The sequence below is a fragment of the Crocuta crocuta genome, unplaced genomic scaffold (genome assembly GCF_008692635.1).
Source record: "Crocuta crocuta isolate KB4526 unplaced genomic scaffold, BGI_CrCroc_1.0 scaffold56, whole genome shotgun sequence".
In the NCBI taxonomy this organism is placed as follows: domain Eukaryota; kingdom Metazoa; phylum Chordata; class Mammalia; order Carnivora; family Hyaenidae; genus Crocuta; species Crocuta crocuta.
The window spans coordinates 3,139,126-3,160,315 of NW_027531334.1; positions in this window are offsets into that span (position 1 = coordinate 3,139,126).

The following is a 21,190-nucleotide window of genomic DNA, read 5'->3' on the forward strand; positions in this document are numbered from 1 at the left end:
TTTGAGTATCTTAGCTCCAACAAATCAAGCAAAAGGCAAGAAATCCCATAGAAATATGGGTAAAAGATATGAATAGCCATTTTATGAGATAGGAAATATAAATGTCTAATAAACATGTGAAACTATATTCAACCTAAGTGATAAAAGGAAGAGCCAATTAACAAAAAAACAAAAAACAACAAAAAAAACAACCCCAAAACCCCCCAAAGAATTCAAGATGCCATTTTTGTGATACATCAGATTGGTAAAACCAATAATTTTTGATAGTATTAACTAAGAAAGATATGGGGAACAAACAGTTTCTGACGGGAGTAAAGGTCAATGCAGCCATTTCAGACAGCAGTTTGCAAGGATGACCCAATATTTCTGTTTTTCAGTGCTAGTGTTTATGTGCACAAGGAGGTAATATTACAGCATGGTTTGCAACATCAAAACAATGAGAAACAACTCTCGCTATTCTTCTGCAGGACAATGTCATACTAGACTATGTAGGAGCTAAAAACAGTGAGGTTGCCCCTGTGGAGGAGATCTCTCCAACTATCTGAAACACCACCTCCATCTCTACGCCTTTATTGTACCCACCACTTGTACCCACCACTCCATTTATATTACTCATGCACGTGCATATTTGACTACTGTCTTTCTTCCTCTTTAACACGTAAGTATGACAAGAGTAGAGACTTAGTCTATTTTTCCACTGCTGTATATACAGCCCCTAACACATAACTGGGACTCAGTAAGTGGTAATTGAATGAATAATGTGGAGCTATATGTAACAGCATGAAAATATCTTCAAGGCATACTGAATAAAGAAGAAAAAGAAAATTGTAGAATAATACGTCTAGGATGATATAGTTTATGTACAGTAAGTACAAAATCAACTTTTAAAAAATATCTTTCGAACAATTCCACTCTCTACTCATCCCCTTTCATTCCAAGCATGGCTGTCTTCAGCTCATCATCTTCGCAGAAAGATATATTTGGGCAGAAGGTAGGAATTTCACAAGCATGTTTTTTCCTCACTCTCGTTTTCAACAGTGTAAATTCTATTAGAGGAACAGAGAGACTTCTGAATCTTCTTCCACCACCCTCTCCATGACCTAGACAAAGCAACACCCCACCTTGAGCTGAGAGGAGAAGAGGAAATGGGGCAGGCGATGAGAACGTAGATTCCTTTGGGGGAATGATCTCACCCAGGCAGAGCTCAGGGGGTGAAAGGGAGAGAGGTTTGCGCAGAAGAGGACTAGACTGGCATTGCAGGGATTCTCTTTTTTTTTTTTTTAAATTTTTTTTTAATTTTTATTTATTTCTAGGAGAGAGAGAGAGAGACAGCGTGAGCAGGGGAGGGTCAGAGAGAGAGGTAGTCACAGACCGAAACAGGCTCCAGGCTCTGAGCTGGCAGTCAACGCAGAGCCCGACGTAGGGCTCGAACCCACGAACCGCGAGATCATGACCTAAGCGAAAGTCGGACGCTCAACCGACTGAGCCACCCAGGCGCCCCTGCAGGGATTCTCTTAAGGGCATTTTCCGGGAGACTGATTCCTACTCTTCCAGTGTTGATGTGGCAAAGGCAGGCTCTAATTCTTAGGAGCCTAGGTGAGAGAAACAAAGGCTTTCTCCACAAATGCCAACGGGGTAGAGCACTTAGAGGACCAAATGCTTCTTTAACTGCCACCAAATTTATCTTATTTTTAGTTTATTTTAATTAATTTTAAAACTTTGAGTGTAGTTGACACACAATGTTACATTAGTTTCAGGTGCACAACATAGTCATCCAACAAGCGTAAACACTATGCTATAAGTTTAGTACGAGTGTGGTCACCATCTTTCACTGTCCGACACTATTATCATATCGTTGACTGCATTCTTTATGTGGTGGCTTTTATTCCTGTGACTTGTTCATTCTATACCTGGAAGCTTGTGTCCCCCACTCCCCTTCACCCATTTTTCCCATCCCCCGCACACCTCTCCTCTCTGGCAACTGGCAGTCTGCTCTCTGTGTTTACAGGTCTGATTCTACTTTTTGTACTTTTTGTTTGTTTGCTTATCTTTTTTTTTTTTTTTTTTAAAGATTCTACATAAAATGAAATCATGTCTTTCTCAGTCTGACGTATTTCACTCAGGATAATACTCTCTAGGTCCATGCTGTCCTGTTGTCACAAATGGAATACCTGTGTACTTGTGTCCTCTGGGGGGGAATGTAAATTGGTACTGTGAAAAACAGTATGGTGGTTCTTCAAAAAATTAAAGAAATACCATATGATGTAACAATTCCACTGTTGCGTATTTACTCAACCCCCCCACATTCAATTTATGCGCCCCTATGTTTATTGCAGCATTATTTACAATAGTCAAGATATGGAAGCAATCTAAGAGTCCACTGATAAATGGTTAAGGAAGATGTGGTCTCTACATAGAGTGGGATATTACACAGCCATAACTACCACTAAATTTAAATGCGGCCATGTGGAAAAGAGGAGGGAAGGGGCTGATGGACTGGGAGCAAGGTTTTTCATGCTACCAGAATAAGTACTCTAAATATTAATGATTTTCCTTGCACTCAGAGTAGAGGCTGAGCTTTGCAGCTGTACCTATGTAATGTAATCTGTACATAGAAGAACATCTGGAAGTTTGCAAGCATGAACAGAGAACCTGAACTATGGTTAGCAGTGAAGAGAGGCTTTACTTGATCTATAATGTTTGGACTTTATACCAAGATTGTGGGAGCATCTGGGTGGCTCAGTTGGTTAAGCGTCCGACTTCAGCTCAGTCATGATCTCATGGTTGGTGAGTTCGAGCCCTGCATTAGGCTCTGCTCTGACAGTTCAGAGCCTGGAGCCTGCTTCAGATTCTGTCTCCTTCTCTCTCTGCCCCTCCCTTACTCACACTCTGTCTCTGACTCTCTCAAAAATAAACATTAAAAAAAAAATAAAGCTGCTGAAAGCTCAGAGCCTGGAGCCTGCTTCAGATTCTGTGTCTTCCTCCCTCTCTGCCCCTCCGCTGCTTGTGTTCTGTGTCTCTGTCTCTCAAAAATAAACAAACATTTTTAAAAAGTTTAAAAAAAGAATATGTTCATACACCCAGCGTAATTAAAAATAAGAATTTCCAAAAGATAAAAAGACAACCCAACGGACTTCTTGCCAAAAGATAGGGCAAGGGTTATCAGATTTGGTTAGGCCATGCAGAGAGACTGAGTTTAGAGCTGAGGGACTTCTAAGGAGGAGCCCAAAAAACCTGAAGTAGGGCTGGCTAAGTTCAACCCACAGGAAGCTGTGATTCTGCATTTCTACTGATTCTTCATGTAGGTTATTCCTCTGGTCTCCCTACAGATTTGTCTACCAGCCTAAAAATACTAGAATTTATGAGAATTTGTAACTCAAGAATTAATCAAAGGTTTATGAAGAGAAAGATGAAACATTAAATCTAAGTTCTGTCATAGATATGCCTTTTTAATTACTTGGGAAAACAAAATAAATTCTGATACTTATGACTGTCTCATACTTATGTAGCTGGTTTCAATTATGCTAAGTTGTGTGTAAGTTAAATTTCGTTTTCTACATGCCCTTGCTTTCACTAGTGTGGCTTTAAAATTAATTTTGTTTTTCATTTCTTGATGCCTTCTGTTTCTTGAAGTTAATAAATGGTTTGAAATAATTTTTAGTAAGCCAATAAACATGTAATTATAAAACTACTGAAGTAGAAAAACTTGGACTTTGAGAAACATTTCATTTAAAAATCACTAGTGTTTGAAAGTCCCAAACTCCAGGTGCACTGATGCCTACCTCTAATGATTTATCTTAAACATACTGTGTCCGTTAACCCTTTTCTTTCCATATCATGATTCAGCTTCTTCCTGCCAATTAGGTTGTACCTTTCAAGACTGATTCGAGGGGCCAGAAGGAAGTCATCATCTCAGGCAGTTCCTAATTGACCTCTTGATGTATCTGATGCCTTTGTGATTTCCTCTGCATCTAGCTGATGCAGCATGCATACAGTAAATGATGATTTAAGCACAAAAGAAATTTAGTAAAATATGGGGAGCTCACAGATTCTTTATAGCTGTAAAACCAACACTAGGATATGGGCAGACTAATGAGGAAGAACACCATTCCTGGACCACAATGGCCATAACTTACAATACCATTACTGTGAAGAAGTGCGCCTGACAAACCGTGCCTGGGCGCTTGTCCAACAACTGCCAGATGGGCTGGCAAAGTAAATATTCTGCATTTTCTGGGTCTAGAGTGGAAGGAAATGCTCCACATCTCACCTAAACTCAGAAGGTGGAAGACTGACAAACACAAGAAGGGAGTTCAAAGACCAAGGAATTGCAAAATATCATAAATGTCTATCACACGGATGAAGTGGAGACTTTTTTCATTTCCTGAACCCAAGAAATTTATAAGCACTGGCTCTCTAAATACGGGGTATTCAATGCCTAATTAAGTGTATTAGTTTTCAGTTGCTACATAACAAATTACACCAAAGCTTAGCGGTTTAGGGGTGTCTGAGTGGCTCAGTTGGTTAAACATCTGACTTGAGCTCAGGTCATGATCTCAGTTTGTGAGTTCAAGCCCCATGGCTAGCTCTATGCTGACAGCTCCAAGCCTGGAGTCTGCTGTGGATTCTGTGTCCTCTCTCTGCCCCTCCTCCATCCATTCTACTCTCTTTCTCTCTCTCTCTTAAAAATAAATAAACATTAAAAATAACTTAGACATTTAAAACAAAAAGAAGTATTTATTATTTCACATGGTTTCTGTGGGTCAGGAGCTTACAGGCAAACTGAGCTGGACAGTTCTGGCTTGGGAATCTCTCATCAGGTTGTATGTAGTCGAGATACCACCTAGGACTGCAGTCTTCTGAAGGCTTGATTGGGGCTGGAGAATTCACCTCCAAGAGGGCTTACTTACAGGCTGGCAGTTGATACCAGGGCTTGGCAGGAGGGCTCTGCTTCTCCCCATAGAAGGTAAACCTTCTACAGGTTTAAGTGCTCTCATGACTTGGAAGCTGTTAGTAAGCCAAGAGAGAGTAAAGCAGAAGCTGTAATGTTTTCTATGATACTTCTGCACAATATTCTACTGCTTATACAAGTTAGTTCTAATCAGTATAGGAAAGAACTACACTGGGGGCATGAAAACCAGGAAGAGAGGATCACTGGAGGCTGGACATCACACTAAACAAAATAGAAATTTGGGAACTATTCAGTTAATTTCATAATCAAAGTGGAAAGTTGAATAGATTTGTGATCCATTTGACTCTGAGATATGTAGACACAAACTTGGAATGAGGTTATCATAATTATTTGACTTGAAGGCCATAAACTTTCCTGAATCTATTAAATTACGATTTAATAAAAACCAGAAATTAAAAGTGCCTTACAAAATAAATTATAGAATTTGTTTTCAGTTGAAGCCAATTTGGAATTTCTTCATCAAAAGATACGTCCTGTTACAATTCTAAAGCTATCGGAGCAAATAAGAAATTAGAAAATTAAGGGGATTTGTTCTCCTTGGTGCATTACCTGGCTGGAGTGCTACCTTATTGGAAGGTTCTTAAATTGTTTAAAAATATCAGATTCTTCTTACTTAGAATTGTGAACAGTCATGCAGCTTTGGACATGGGTGGTAAAAGATAAAGGTCATTATTTTCTATGCTAGGACATGTTTAAGACATTGTCTTGTTTCACGCTCACAAACTTGACTTATTCCTTTCTTATCCTAGTGCTCCCACAAGATCAGTTGAGAAATGGAGAAAATTTTAGCAAGTTTTCCTTCTTTGGCCTCAAGTGAACTTATTTGTATCTATGTCCCTTTGGGTTTACAAAATATCACTGCACTTAAGATGGCAAAAAAAAAAGAAAGAAGAGAGAGAAAGAGAGAGGAAGGAAGGAAGGAAGGAAGGAAGGAAGGAAGGAAGAGAAAAGGAAAGGAAAGGAAAAGAAAAGAAAAGAGAAAAGAAAAGAGAAAAGAAGAGAAGAGAAGAGAAAAGAAAAGAACAGAACAGAACAACTTCCCAATATTTCCAATAACCAGATTCTCAAGGGTTAGAGAGGATGTGTTACCATCCTCGGGAGATGAGTGAATTGATAATCTAATCCTGGAAGGTCTGGGGAATTTACTGAGCTCAAGGGTATGCCAATTACTTTAACACTGCAAATGGGCTAAAAACTAGAGGCGTACCTCAGCTGAAAGAAAGACATGGTAGTAGGTCCTACAAAATTTGATGGTGTTTAAGGAATACAGGGTGATACCACCCCCCCCCCACACACACACCCAGTATGAGAAGAAACATTTGGCTAAGATCTGTACCAGCCATGTGCTGGAGCCAGTACTTTCTAGCTCGTAAGATCAAATACCAAATGTTCAGGAAATTTGTGAACTGACTGTTAAACTATTGGTAGCTTGAAGTAGGCCATGGTGGGAATACTTACATCATGCTGCAACTCAGGGCTCCCTCTTCACTCCCCTGTACCTTGCCAAAGAATGAACTGGTATGGGCTGAATTGTTTCTCTCCAAAATTCATGTCTTGAAACCTTAACCCATAATACTTCAGAATATGATTCTATTTGGAGATAGGGCCTTTAAAGAGGTAGTTAAAATGAGGCCATCACAGTGGGCTCTAATGCAATTTAATAATGCCTTTATAAGAAGAGGGAATTGGACACACAAAGAGACACCCAGGATGTGTATGCACAGAGGAAAGACCATGTGAGGACACAGAGAAAAGTGGATATTTGTAAGACAGGGAGAGAGGTCTCAAGTCAAATCTGCTCATCTTGATCTTAGAACTCCAGCTTCTGGAAATATGAGCAAATGAATTTTGTTGTTTAAACCACTCAGTCTGTGGTATTTTTGTTATGGAAGGCTAGTAAACGAATTCACCAGTTTCCTTGGACCTATTGGAGGTTTACAGTGGAGTTCCTTAGAAAAGTTGGTACTATGATTTAGTTTACAACAGTAGGTGGTAGTGGTGGTGATGGTGATTTAAAAAAAGCAAAATTTTGTATGGAAATAATATAGTTGGTTCAAGTGAAGGCAATGCTCAGAGGACAAAGAGAACTGGCTCAGTGACTTATTGAGGGTCTAGAGCCATGGAGGCTTTTAAAACGTAAAGGTGACTGCAGATCATCATGGGCTGGTCTACAGCCAGGAGGGAGAATTTGAGGTTGCGTTAGGAAAAGGAGACAGAAGCCAATAGTGATAAGGGCACTTGACTTATGTGTCATAATCATTTCATCAATCTACCCAGGAAGGTAGTTATTACTGTATTATGTCTTTTACAGTCAAGAACATTGAGGCTCCAATTATTAAGTGGTGTAGAACCAAAGTTCTAACTCAGGGTTTCCCAATGACCTCCCAGACCTTCCTCTAGCAAACAGCAAGCAGGAAAAGGAAGAAGTCCAATGGTTTAAGGGCCAGAAATCTTCAGAAGGAGCAGTAAGTTATCTCCAAGTTCATGAAGAATAACAAGAAGTTTAAGGGAGGAATATCTGAGCAGACAAAGCCTTCCTCACCGAAAGGAGATAAACCGACCTGTGAAATGGGTTTTGTATAGAAGCTTCTGCTGTAGAGCCAGAAAACTACATGCATGAATAGAACTGCATTCTTTTTAAAAAACTTTTAATGTTTTTTATTTATTTCTGAGAGAGAGAGAGAGAGAGCGCGTGAGCGAGCAGGGTAGGGTCAGAGAGAGAGAGATAAAGAATCCAAAGCAGGCTCCAGGCTCTGAGCTAGCTGTCAGCACAGAGCCCGACGTGGGACTCGAACCCACGAATGGTGAGATCATGACTTGAGCTGAAGTCGGATGCTTAACGGACTGAGCTACTCAGGCGCCCCTAGAACTGCATTCTTGTAGGAGCCAAAGGAACATTTTTATAAAGTAGACTTGAGCCATCACACATCATTGACAGGTCTGTGGCCCTTACTCAAGGGTCCAAAGGTAATCGGTAAGGAGTTGTCTTTGGCTTGCAACTGACCTCAAGGGGGAAAGCATATGCCTCTTCAACTTAATGTTACTCTGATTATCTTTTTTGAACCCGTAGTTCTTTAAAGTGGTATTGTCAGTACGGGGAGAAGGGCACTGAGGAATGAGACTCGTTGCTCTCCAAAAAGATTATATGCTCCTGGAGGACAGGAAGTTGGCCTTCTTCTTTGATATGTCTCTTGACAGCATGGCACATTGGAAGAAAAAAATTACTTTTCAATAAATGTGTTGAACAGACATCTGAAGTCTCTGCTAACAACAAAATTGGCTCCAGGCTCTGCAGTTCTACCTCTGTGGTCTCACTGCACGAACATATGTTTTAGATCTGAAGCTATTCAAGACATGTGTTCTGATTTATTATTTATTACAAGCTGAAACGGAAAATGCAACCAAAAAGCTTTAAGAATTTGCCTGAGGACTGCACATGGAACACATGCAGCCTGGGAGATGGAAATTCGGGGACCAGGAATAAGCAAAAATTATTCATTCAAGCTATGTGGCTCATGACTTGTAATGGACTTTTCCCCTCCTGCTGTGTAAGTCACTCTGCAGAGGATCTGAAACCTGTAGCCCAAACTTTGTTAAAACTTCAAGCATTGTATATTTGTGTGTTTTGTTATTGTTGTTGTTGTTGTTGCTTTCATTCTGGCTCAAAATGCAGAAGATATTGAAGCAAGGGCAGACTTCTTTCTCACTCCCCTTGGCCTGGAACTATTGAGGTAAAATTGACAAATAAAATTGTGACATACGTAAAGTGTACATTGTGATGATTTGATATACGTATACATTATGAAAGGATTCCTCCCAAATTGATTAACACATACATCACCTCACATATTAAGTTGTGTGTGTGTGTGTGTGTGTGTGTGTGAACATTTAAGTTCTACTCTCTTAGCAATTATATGATACAGTGTTATCACCTATATTTACCATGTTGTACATTAGATCTTTAGAACTTATCCATCTTACAGTTGAAAATTTATACCCATTTACTTACTTTGTATTTTCTCCATCACTCAGCCTTTGGAAAACACTTTTCTACTGTTTTTATGAGTTCAACTTCCCTCCCCTCCCCTTCCCTTCCTTTCCCTTCACGTCCTTTCTCTGTTCTTCTTTATTTCTTTTCCTTCTTTCCTCCCTCCCTTCCTTCCTTCCTTCCTTCCTTCCTTCCTTCCTTCCTTCCTTCCTTCCTTTTCTTGATTCCAAATATAAATGATATTGCTCAGTTTGTGTCTTACTCTATCTGACTTACTTTGTTTAGCAAAGTGCTCTCCAGTTTCATCCATGTTGTCACAAGTGATAAGAATTCTTTTTTTTTGAACAGTTTATTGTCAAGTTGGTTTCCATATAACACCCAGTGTTCATCCCCACAAGTGCCCTCCTCCATGCCCATCACCCCCCTCATGTTCCCCCCACCCCATCTGCCCTCAGTTTGCTCTCAGCATTCAAGAGTTTCTCATGGTTTGCTTCCTTCCCTCTCCCCCACTATTTTTCCCCTTCTTCTCCCCCATGGTCCTTCGTTAAGTTCCTCATAATCCTCCTATATGTGCAAACATACGGTATCTCTCCTTCTCTGCCTGACTCATTTCGCTCAGCATAACATCCTCAGGTTCCATCCNAAATTCTTTTTAAAGGCTGAATCATACACCTTTGCCTGCATAGACCATATTTCTTGATCCATTCATCCATTGATGGACACTTAGGTTATTTCCATGTTTTGAATAATGAATAATGGTTATTTCCATTCTTTGAGTTGTGAATAATGCTGCAACAAACATGGGAGCACATTATGTCTTAGATAGTGATTTTGTTTCCTGTTTGTATGTCCAGAGTGGAATGCTGGGTCATACGGCATTTCTATTTTTAATTTCTTGAGGAATCTCCATACTGTTTTCCATAGTGACTACCAAATTATATTCCCAACAATAGTGTACAAGAGTTTCCTTTTCTCCACATCCTCACCAGCATTTGTTATCTATCTCTTGCCTTTTTGATAATAACCATCCAAACAGGTGTGAGGTAATATCTCATTGTTGTTTTTATTTTCATTTCCCTAATGATTAGTGATGTTCAGCATCTGTTGGCCATTTGTATGCCAACTTTTCGAAAAAAGTTCTATTGAGGTTCTTTGCCCATTTTTAATTGTGATGTTTTTGCTATTGAGCTGTATGAGTTCCTTGTAAATTTTGGATATTAATCCCTTACTGGATATGTGGTTTGAAATATTTTCTCCTATCTCAAAGGTTTCTTTTCTATTTTGTTTACAGTTTCCTTTGCTGAGCCAAAGCTTTTTAATCTGATGTAGTCCCACTTGTTTATTTTTGCTTTTGCTTTTGGTATCAAATCCAAAAAATCATTACCAAGGCCAGTGTCAAAGAGACTACCCTCTATGTTTATCCTAAGAGTTTCACAGTTTCAGGTCTTATGTTCAAATCTTTAACCCATTTTGAGTAGATTTTTGTGCACAGTGTAAAAGTAGAGTCCAATTACATTCTTCTGCATGTGGCTACCCAGTTTTCCCAATAACATTTACTGAAAAGACTATCCTTTTTCCTTTGTATATTCTTGGCTCCTTGTCATAAACTAATTGGTCCTGGGCTTATTTCTGAGCTCTTTATTCTGTTTTATTGATTTATGTGTCTGTTTTTATGTGAATACCATACTGTTTCACTTGTTATAGCTTTGTAATATAGTTTGAAATCAGGAATTATGATGCATCCAGCTTTGCTTGTCTTTCTCAAGATTGCTTTAGCCATTCAGTATTTTGTGGCTCCATATGAATTTTAGGATTGTTTTTTCTATTTTTGTGAAAAACACCATTGGAATTTTGAAAGGGATTGCATTGTATCTGTAGATTTCTTTTGGGTAGCATGGATACTTTAATCATATTAACTCTTCAAATCCATGAGTAGGGAATATTTTTCCATTTGTTTGTGTCCTTCTCAGTTTCTTTATCAATGTCTTATCATCTTCAATGTATACATCTTTTACCTACTTGACATTATTCCTAAGTATTTTATTAAATGGAATTGGTTTCTTAACTTTTTTTTCTGATAATTCATTGTTAGTGTACAGAAATGCAACTGATTTGTGCATATTGATTTTGTATGCCGCAACTTTACTGAATTCATTTATTCTTACAGTTTTTTTGTGTGTGTGCAGAATTTTTACAGTTTTCTATACACAATATCATGTCATCTGAAAAGAGAGATAATTTTACTTCCTCCTCTCTAATTTGGATGTCTTTTATTTTTATTTCTTGTGTACAGTTGCTCTGGCTAGAACTTCCAGTACTACGTTGAATAAATATACAAGAATAAGGCGTCTTTGGTCTTGTTCATGATTTTAGAGGGAAAGCATTCAGCTTTTCACCACTGAACATGATGCTTGTGGGCTTGTCACATATGGCCTTTATTGTGTTGAGTTATGTTCCCTCTATACCCACTTCATTGAGAGTTTTTTTTTTTTTTTTAAAGGGTGTCAAATTTGTCAGGTGCTTTTTCTGTGCCAATTGAGGTGATTATGTAATTTTTATTCTTTATTTATTAACATGGTGTATTATATTAATTAATTTACAGATATTGAACCATCCTTGTATCCTGGAATAAACTTTTTTGGTCATGATGTATGATTTTTTTAATATATTGTTGAATTCTTTCTAGTAGTATGTCAAGAATTTTTGCATCTATGTTTATCAAGACCATTGGACTGTAATTTTATTTTTTTGTAGTGTCTTTGTCTGGCTTTGGTATCAGAGTAACGCTGGCCTCATTAAATGAGTTTGAACGTGTTCTCTTCTTTCTAATTATTTGGAAAACTTTGGGAAGAATTGGTATTAATTATTCTTTAAATGGTTAGTAGAATTCACTAGTAAAGACATCTGGTCCTGGACTTTATTATGGGGTTTTTGATTACTGATTCAGTTTCCTTACTAGTAATTGGTCTGTTTACTTTATCTATTTGTTCATAATTCAGTCTTGGTAGGTTGTATGTGTCCAGGAATTTATCCATTTCTTGTAGGTTGCCCAATATGTGGCGTAAATTGTTCATTGTAGTTTCTGGTGATCCTTTGTATTTCGGTGGTATCCATTGTAATGTCTCCTCTTTCACTTATAATTTTATTTACTTGAGTCTTCTCTCTTTTTCTCTTGGTAAGTCTAGCTAAAAGTTTATCTATCTTGGTTATCTTTTTAAAAAAAACAGCTCCTAGTTTCATTGTTCTTTCCTATTGTTTTGTTGGTCTCTATTGCATTTATTCATGTTCTGATCTTTGTAGTTTTTCATCCTTCTACTAATATTTAGCTTCATTCATTTTTCTTTTTCTAGTTCTTTGATGTGCAAAGTGAATCTTGTTCTTAAGATTTGATGTGCAAGTGTGAATCTGTTCTCATCCTCTGCTCAGCCAAACAAAAGTGTTATCAGGTGAAAACAGAGAGCTGCTGAAATCCAGTGTTCATGTGGTTCTTAGCTGAGAATATTGAAAACCAGCGTGTAAAAGATCCCGATCAAGGGAAAAGTTTGAATCACCTTCTGTTCCAGGGGAGTCCCTGTGACAGTCATGACTGCTCATTCCAAACATGTTGCCTCTCCTTGCTTATAGATGCAACACTATTTATGAACTACTTAAGATACTTAGTAGGTGGACAGTAGATAAGTATGATATATTGTTATAACTGAGGATGTTTCCATTCTTTTTGTCTTTTTCATAGAGTCAGTATATTCATGTATGACTGTTTAGCTTTAACTTTCATGTGTTCAGTATCAACTTTAACAATTTCAGTTCCCTTTATTTTGCGAGTTAAGAGAATGGGAAAAAAAAGTCTGGCAGTGGGTTCTCAATTTTTTTCTGCTTCTAGGTGATAAGTACAGATAAAACACTATAATCTGCTTATGAAATGCTGCTATTACATAAATCTACATGATTTAGTGCAAAGAATCCCAACTGAGAGCCTGTGGACCTGTGTTCTAGTATCAGATCATATGCATTTAGCTTTGCCGTACTTCATTTTGCTCATCTGTAAAACAAGGAGTTTAAATAGATAATTTTTACTTAACCTAATTCTCCTCTAATATCCTAGGTTTCTGCGACATCTAGAAATAATTGCAGGATTTTAGTTTAGAAGGAAAGACACTGGACCCCCAAATCTGGGGTCTAGATTTGACTTTGTACATTTTGTGGTTTTATTTCTTCATCTCTAAAAATAAAGAATAATAGCTATAAGTTGATCCCAGGTGTGACGCATGACAAGATATTACCTTGCATAAGAAATTTGCAAGTACAAAGGTCTGTGTAAGAGGATCCCCTCCCTAAAGGTTTAAAACATATTTAAAAAGCTAGATTAAACACATGTGCCATCTATGTAGGAAAGTGCAAGTAGATTAGAAGAATAAAATACAGAAAGAGCTTATGCTATGCATGCATAGCAGGAGTTTATTTAAGAGAAAATACACCCAATATACTCATAAAAATGCTCAATATTACTATACACTAAAGAAAAACAAATGAAGACAACAATGAGATACCATTTTCCTGTCATTAAGCAAAACATTGAAATATTTTTAACAAATGTTGGTGAAAATATAGGGAAGAGGTTACCATGAAACATTGCTGGCCAGAGTATAAACTGGTATGGACATCTTGAAAGATAAGTTGACAGTGTTATAATTTTACATGTATATACCTTATGATCGGTAATTACTTTTTTATATTTATTCATATGCCTATGAATTGGTCAAATATATTTATTGCAGCAATATCTATAAGAGCAACATATTTGAAATGACTCACCTATAAGTCAATAGGTAAATGGTTAAGCAAATGCTAACACATTCATAGCATGGAATTCAATGTAACAGTTAAAAAGAATGAGCCAGATATCTGCATACTGACATGGGACTATCTCTAATGCACATTGCAGAGTAAAAAGGTATTTACACGACAGTTTGTATTATTTATGTACAAATACGTACTAATGAAACTGTGTGTTTCTATAAATACATTACATATTAGAGAAAAGACTTGGAAAAGGACACACAGTGAACTGATAATAGTAGTTATCTTTGAGAAGGAAAGTGGTGATGAGAGGGACATAAACTTTAAAGCATTTAAATTTTTTCAAATAAGAATACATTCATACATTATTTAGAAATTAAAGAGAAGTTTTTTCCCCCCTCCTTCAATGATGAAAGGATATAAATTAACTTAAGCATTTTCTATTCCACTAAATCAAACCCAAGTTATTATCCTCTGGGCAATGTTTTACTTCCATGCATACCCCATTTTCTAGAATACCACCCAATTCATTGGGTCTGAATCCTTGACAAGCTCAGACTTTCATTAGCCTTATCCTTTGATTTATCCAACACTGCAACCAATTTGGTGGTAATATTTGACTTGTAGAGTATTCAGAAATGAATACTGAGACTCTTAGTAAAGGTAGTTCTGAAATTGAAATTATCATGAAATTATTGCATCTTACTGAATTTGGAAGCATAAGGTCACAGGAGGTGGTGGCATTTCCCCAGAGATGGATAATTATCTTAATCATCAGTATTACTAATATTCTATTAGTATTGCTAATTTGCCTTTGCATATGAAATACTCCCTCAGAAAATTCCAGATTCTCCTACTGGATTTTTTTTAAAGGCTATCTGTTCCATTAGAAGTTAATTATTTGAGAAAACTCAAATACACATTTAACAATGTTGTTACTTTTAGGAAGAGAACGAAGGAAGAATCTGAAGGCTGGGGATACACAGAGACGAGTTTTGCCCCCTCAGTAATCCTAAAAAGCACAGAGAGGAAATATTATTATCATGCCCCATTCTGGACATTAAAAAAATAAGACTCAGAAAAGTTGAGCAACTTCCTCAAAGAAACACAGCAAGTAGGAAGTACAATTTAGCTTTTTTTTCTTGACTCAGAGTTGAAAACTTTTTCTATTCCATTATCATCCCTGTCTTCTTGAAACTAGATTCTGAAATTTGAAGACACATATTGAAATTGATCTGCTAGGTCAACTAATATTTCACCCAACATTTGTTGTGTGCTTGCTGTGGATCTGTTCCAGATTCTTCCATAGTAATCACTTAAATCATACTAGAACGCTGTGAGATACCTATTACTATCTCTGCTTTACAAATGAAGAAATGGCGGCCTAGAAATGAAACATTTTACTCTTGCCACATCACCAGGAAGTGGTAGAATAAAATTTGAAGTGCATACTTACTGGTACAAGCAAGTACTTTTCTCATCAACGCTAGGATTTTAGTAAAGAAAATCCTAGAAAGAGCTTCCATCAGCAGACAACATGAACCTTGAACAAGGCTTGCCCCTAAATAGACACATGCCTTTCAGGCTAGTTAACTACCTTTGTTGTGGGACACTTGTCAAACAAATCAGTGTGGGTTAGAATGTTTTATGTATGGCTTAGAGCCATCTGGTGATATTAGCAAAACAAGCTATTTCTAAATAATGTGTGTGAGCCAACAAGAGGTCCATTCTTTCACCCCTTCTTAAGGGGCCTCCCAGCCTCCTCTGTGGGAGTGAGTGTTAGGGCTCTCCTTACACGAGCCCAGGGTAATTTGTTTTAATAATGTCTGAGCTCTCTGAGGTAATGGTCTCATAATCTCAACTAGTGCTTTTAAGGAAGAAATAAATGTGAATAAATAGAACATTTTTATTTCTTTTTTTTAAGTTCAGAAATACCTAGAAAATTAACCAGCCAAACAATGAATTAGGATGCATGTTACTATAAGGCTCAGGGAAGTGATTTGAATGAAGATATTTAATTACAGGGCAAATTTCAAAATGGCAGACATCTGGGAGAAAGTGAGAGCAAGAAAGAGAATCAGAACGAATTTTCCTAGCCTGGTGATTTGTATAAATCATGACGACATTACTTATGAGTGTTTATTGCATACCAGGCACTTTGCGCGTGGTAACTAATTCCATCCTTATAAAAGTCCAATGAGGTAGGTTATTAGTTCCATTTTACAGGTGAGGAAACTAAGGCTAGAAAGTGGCNCTATTTATTTATAGGTATTTTCTGTATATTATGGATGTACGTTTTTTATTTGCGTATGTATTGCAAATAACTTCTCTTATCTGTGATTTATCTATTTGACCTTAGCACTGGTAATACCAAGAAGACAAAAATAATTACAGTTTCACAATTTTTGGTGCTACCATTTTTACTTTCCATGAACATTCAAATGAGCTCTCTTATGCAGACTACTGTGATTTAAAGCCATCAATGTTACTGGTACCTGTAGCAAAATTTTCTATAGAAATCTTCCTTTTAGACACATTTGAACTTCCATGCAATTTTCCTTTAGGACAAAATAATCTTTATGTGATTAGCTCAGAAGTTTTTGAATGTGAATCATTTTTTAATAATGCTTATTTATTTACTTTGAGGTGGTGTGTGTGCAGGGGAAGGGGAGAGAGAGAGAGAGAGAGAGAGAGAGAGAGAGAGAGAATCCCAAACAGGCTCTGCACTGTCAATGCAGAGCCCTATGTGGGGCTCAATCTCATGAACTGTGAGATCATGACCTGAGCTGAAATCAGGAATTAGACACTCAATTGACTGAGCCACCCAGGCACCCCATGAATCATTATGATCTAACTTTATGTGCCTGTTTTCCTTTTAAAGCCCCAGGAGTTGAAAAAAGTAGTGTTTCTGCATGAAATTAATTTTAGTATATTTTTTTCCCCAGTGGACCCAGCTGAAAACTGGAAAAATACAGACTATGCTTATGGGAAAGAATTCCCTTCAAAGTGAAGATCAAGGGGCGCCTGGGTGGCTTAGTCGGTTAAGCGTCCGACTTTCGCTTAGGTCATGATCTCGCGGTTCGTGGGTTCGAGCCCCGCGTCGGGCTCTGTGCTGACTGCCAGCTCAGAGCCTGGAGCCTGTTTCAGTCTGTGACTCCCACTCTCTCTGACCCTCCCCTGTTCATGCTGTCTCTCTCTCTCTCCTAGAAATAAATAAAAAACAAAAACAAAAACAAAAACATCAAAGTGAAGATAAAGATTATGTGTCCTCTACTTTGGAAGGATGGCTGCTCATAGCCTGGTTCCTCGTTATCTGGTACCTACATCCACCTCTCCCCTGTGAGTATCATTTCACTCATGTCAAATCGGGAGGCAGTGTGCCTAGTGGTTAAGACTTTGGAGTCAGAAAGACTTGAGCTGAGGTCAGAAAGTTTCATCACTTTCTACAGTGCCTTTGTATGTGAAATATTTAAAATATCTGAACCCCAGTTCCTGTGTCTGAAAGCGTGACAAATGCTACTTTGTCCTGAGCCTTCTCGGAGTTAAATGAGATCATGTCGGTGTGGTACTTGTGCTTAGTAAACATTCAATTAATGGTAGTTACTATTACATGGTCCTAATGTAACGAAACCCTCATTCCATGGAAAAAAGTGCCTTAAAATGCTATAACTTCTCAAAGGAAACATACCTCTTTCTCTCCTCTTTAGAGGGCACTTTGAGGACTGAAAATCTTTCTGGAAAGGTACAATCCTGTGAAGGGAATTGAACATTAGCTCCTCCTTTCTCAGCTTCCCAAATGGAACTGTTGGTCTTATTGAACAACCCAAGAACAGAGTTTATTAGACTGGACCTTGAAGGTCAATAGAACCTGAAAATATAACCTGTTCATACTGAGATGATAGAAAGCTGACCATGTTGCCCCTGGAAGAACATTTTGTTCGGCCACAATGTTTTTCAAAGCTACAGAACACTCTAGTTGTTCCGTTGTACACAATGTGCTTATTCTTTGGCTCTACCAGCTCTATATTTAAGCTTATTTGTCTACCCTGTGGATACTTCTAAAACACACACACACACACACACACACACACACACACACACCAATGTTTAAATTGAGCGAATAGTTCATAAACAGAAAGCAACTTTTTGTGAAATAACTGACAGACCTGTTTAGACTTCCCTTGCCAATCTCTGCCAGAGACAGACAATTTATTTAGAATTTCAGAAATACCTGTCTGGTTTTCCTAAGCCTCTTCTTCATGTTAGGAAGTTTCAGTCTTCTTCAAGCACCTATCTTAAAAAAAACAAATAAAGCTAAAAATGTTTTGGTGAAATATTCACCCCCAAAAGGCAGCGAATGGGTAAAGACAACCAGAAATTTTAGCTTGCAGTCATGGACTATATAATTTACTAGCTCTAGAACCTGAAATGAGTCATTTAGTTCCTCTGAGCCTCAGTTTACCTGGTCTATAACGTGAGGCTGTTAAACAAAATAAACTGGCTTGGATTGATGGTTACCCAATCCAAGTCAAAGGCAACAAAATGTTCTATGAAAAATATAACCTGTGATTTTCTAGAATACCTCTCTTAGCTCATATATGAAGATTTATATCCTTTTAGACTTCTAAATTTGCTATTCTCCAAAGAATAACATGGGATTTCAGTAGAACCGCTCCAAAGTCACATGTGAGGGTTTATAAAGTCTTTTTTTAAAATTTTAATTTTTTTTACATTTATTTCTTTTTGAGAGACAGAGACAAACAGAGCACAAGTGAAGGAGGGGCAAAGAGAGAGAAGGAGACACAGAATCCGAAGGAGGCTCCAGGCTCTGAGCTGTCAGCACAGAGTCCTAAGCAGGGCTGGGAACTCACTAACCGTGAGATCAGGACCTGAGCCAAAGTCAGACGCTTAACCCACTGAGCCACCCAGGCGTCCCTCATGGGAGGGTTTGACAGTGTCACGGGCTCCAGTGCAGTGCAGCAAAGTGTCTGCTTCTGAGGATCAGCTGCCGTGTCACCGGGGCCCAATAAAGGGGAGATGGCAACTTGACCTCATTTTCCCTACTCTGGCTGTCTGTAAACAAGTGGCATGAGGGAAGTCCAAGGTCTGCTCCGTGCCAGGTCCTATTGCTTACTCCTGACACAGAAAGCTATTTTCAAAGGCAGCTGCTCCTGGCAGCAGTCAGGTAGGGCAGAGCTTGCATCTGGCTAACGAACCCAGAATCATTGCTGACGTTCTCCCGGAGGGCAGGGGCTGGGGCAGGAAAACGTCTTCCTAAGGACTGCGTCCTCACAGGCACGTCTCCTCTCCCAAGGAGTGACCCCAAGAACAACATCCCTAAACTCAGGATTTTCTCAAATGCATTGTGCTGTGAACTTGATTGGACCCTGTCTGGAGGCGGACCACTGCTCAGAGCTGAGGAGTACTAGAGGACCCACTTAAGAAGTCCCCTTCCTTTGAGAAAAAATATTACTGCTTCGCAAGGTCTTGTTAAATACACTTTGGAGTGTTTTGTTGAAACATTAACTTGTGTTTTCTTTTTGCAGAGAAAAGTTAATGTTGAAACATTAACTTGTGTTTTCTTTTTCTGTCCCTCTCCCAGGAAGGTGGCTTTACCCTCTGAGCTCCTCCCTTGCCTCCGGAAGGTTTGTATTATGGATGCAGGAAGCAAAAATAGCTTATGGAAAGTTATCAGAAGAGCTTCCTGGCTTTCATGTCCCCAGGGACTGATGTCTTTGAGAGGACCGTGCTAGGGGGAGGGGAGAGAGAAGTGAGTGTCCTTTGGGAAAGGAGACTCCCCAAGACTGGAGAGAATGAAACTCTCTATGGAGAATCTTGGCCCATGAAAGAGATGAAAGAGATGCAGGCTGGAGGCAGGACTCAGGAATGCGGCACCTGAGGAGGCTGGACCCTAGCGCAGGGCTCCTGCCTCAGCTACAATCTCCCCACACAGCAGAGGAAACCACCGCCACAAGACTGCAGAGAGCAAATCAACCTGAACAGTGTATATCAGCAGGTCCGGAGGGACTGACCATACTTTTCCCTCTCTTTCAAGGAACCAAATCAAGCTCCTAGATTATAATTGGAGCCTAAGAAGGAAAAGATTTCTCCCTACCGATAATAATGACAGAAGAGGAATTTGTCTACAATTGTAGAAGAAGCTCAAAACTGGATTTAACTTGAAGAAAGTAAAGAAATGGCGCCCACCCTTTCCCCATCCCCAAGTGTGCGGGACAAAGTTCATATAGGCTACAAATGCAAATGAACCAGGGAAGTCAATTATATAAAACACACTCGCTTACTACCAGTTATCAACAATTTGGTGCTGATTTGTTCATCAGAATAGAGCACATTAAAACTTGTTCTCTAAAAGTGGGACAGATGAGAGGGAAATTTTGAAAAGGTTGAAACTGATAGCAAGAGACAAAGATCACTGCCAGCAGTTGGTAAAAGCATTGGGCCATTTTTATGGGACTCTGGTAAATGACCCTTCCTGTACATCCACAGCCCAACTTTTCACACAGATTTCTTCTTCAACACTAAGCTACTATAAGCATTAGGGAAAACAAAACAAAACTAACCCTGATCAATGCTTAGGAATATTTATGTGTGCCTGTCCTTTTTCTCAGTCGTTAGGGAACACTGCTATGTGTAAAACTCTTCCTTTAAAATGGAGACCCCAAAGCTGGGGACGACAGGACACAGCAGTAAGAGCATGTGTGATGGGTGGGAGAGGCATCCACGCCTCCCCAAGGTGAGGACACCTGGGTCCATCTCCTCATCTCTAACGCTGAGGGAACTGAATGTGATTATATCATTTAAGGACTTAATTCATGAGCCCTCTGATTTATTGAACATATTCCATTCAGTAAAGAATGATTATAATGGTTTCCTTCAGTATAAACGATTGTTCAAGCCAGGCCTGGGTGATATTCCAAATATTTAATGAACTAATTTTTTAATGTTTTATTTATTTCTGAGAGAGGGAAAGACACAGCATGAGCAGGGGAGGGTCAGAGAGAGAGGGAGACACAGAATCTGAAACAGGCTCCAGGCTCTGAGCTTGCTGTCAGCACAGAGCCCGACGCGGGGCTCGAACCCACAAACCATGAGATCATAACCCAAAGTCGGACCCTTAACCGACTGAGCCACCCAAGAGCCCCAATATTCCAAATATTTAACACCCCATATGGATATCAACGAACCAGAATGGACAACGGATAAGGACGTAGCAGCCGGTGCCAGGTGAATATTAATCAGCCTTGGGGAATATTTATCTGCTGTTTTACAGAGAAACAGACTCAGAGAGTAAACTGTGCCAAACAAATTTTATGTATTTGCACGATAAGGACAGCCTCAGTGTTTGGGAGAGATGGCGTTTCTTCCACTGTCTGGGAGCAGGATANAACATTTCCTTCTCCCCAAGCACCCAT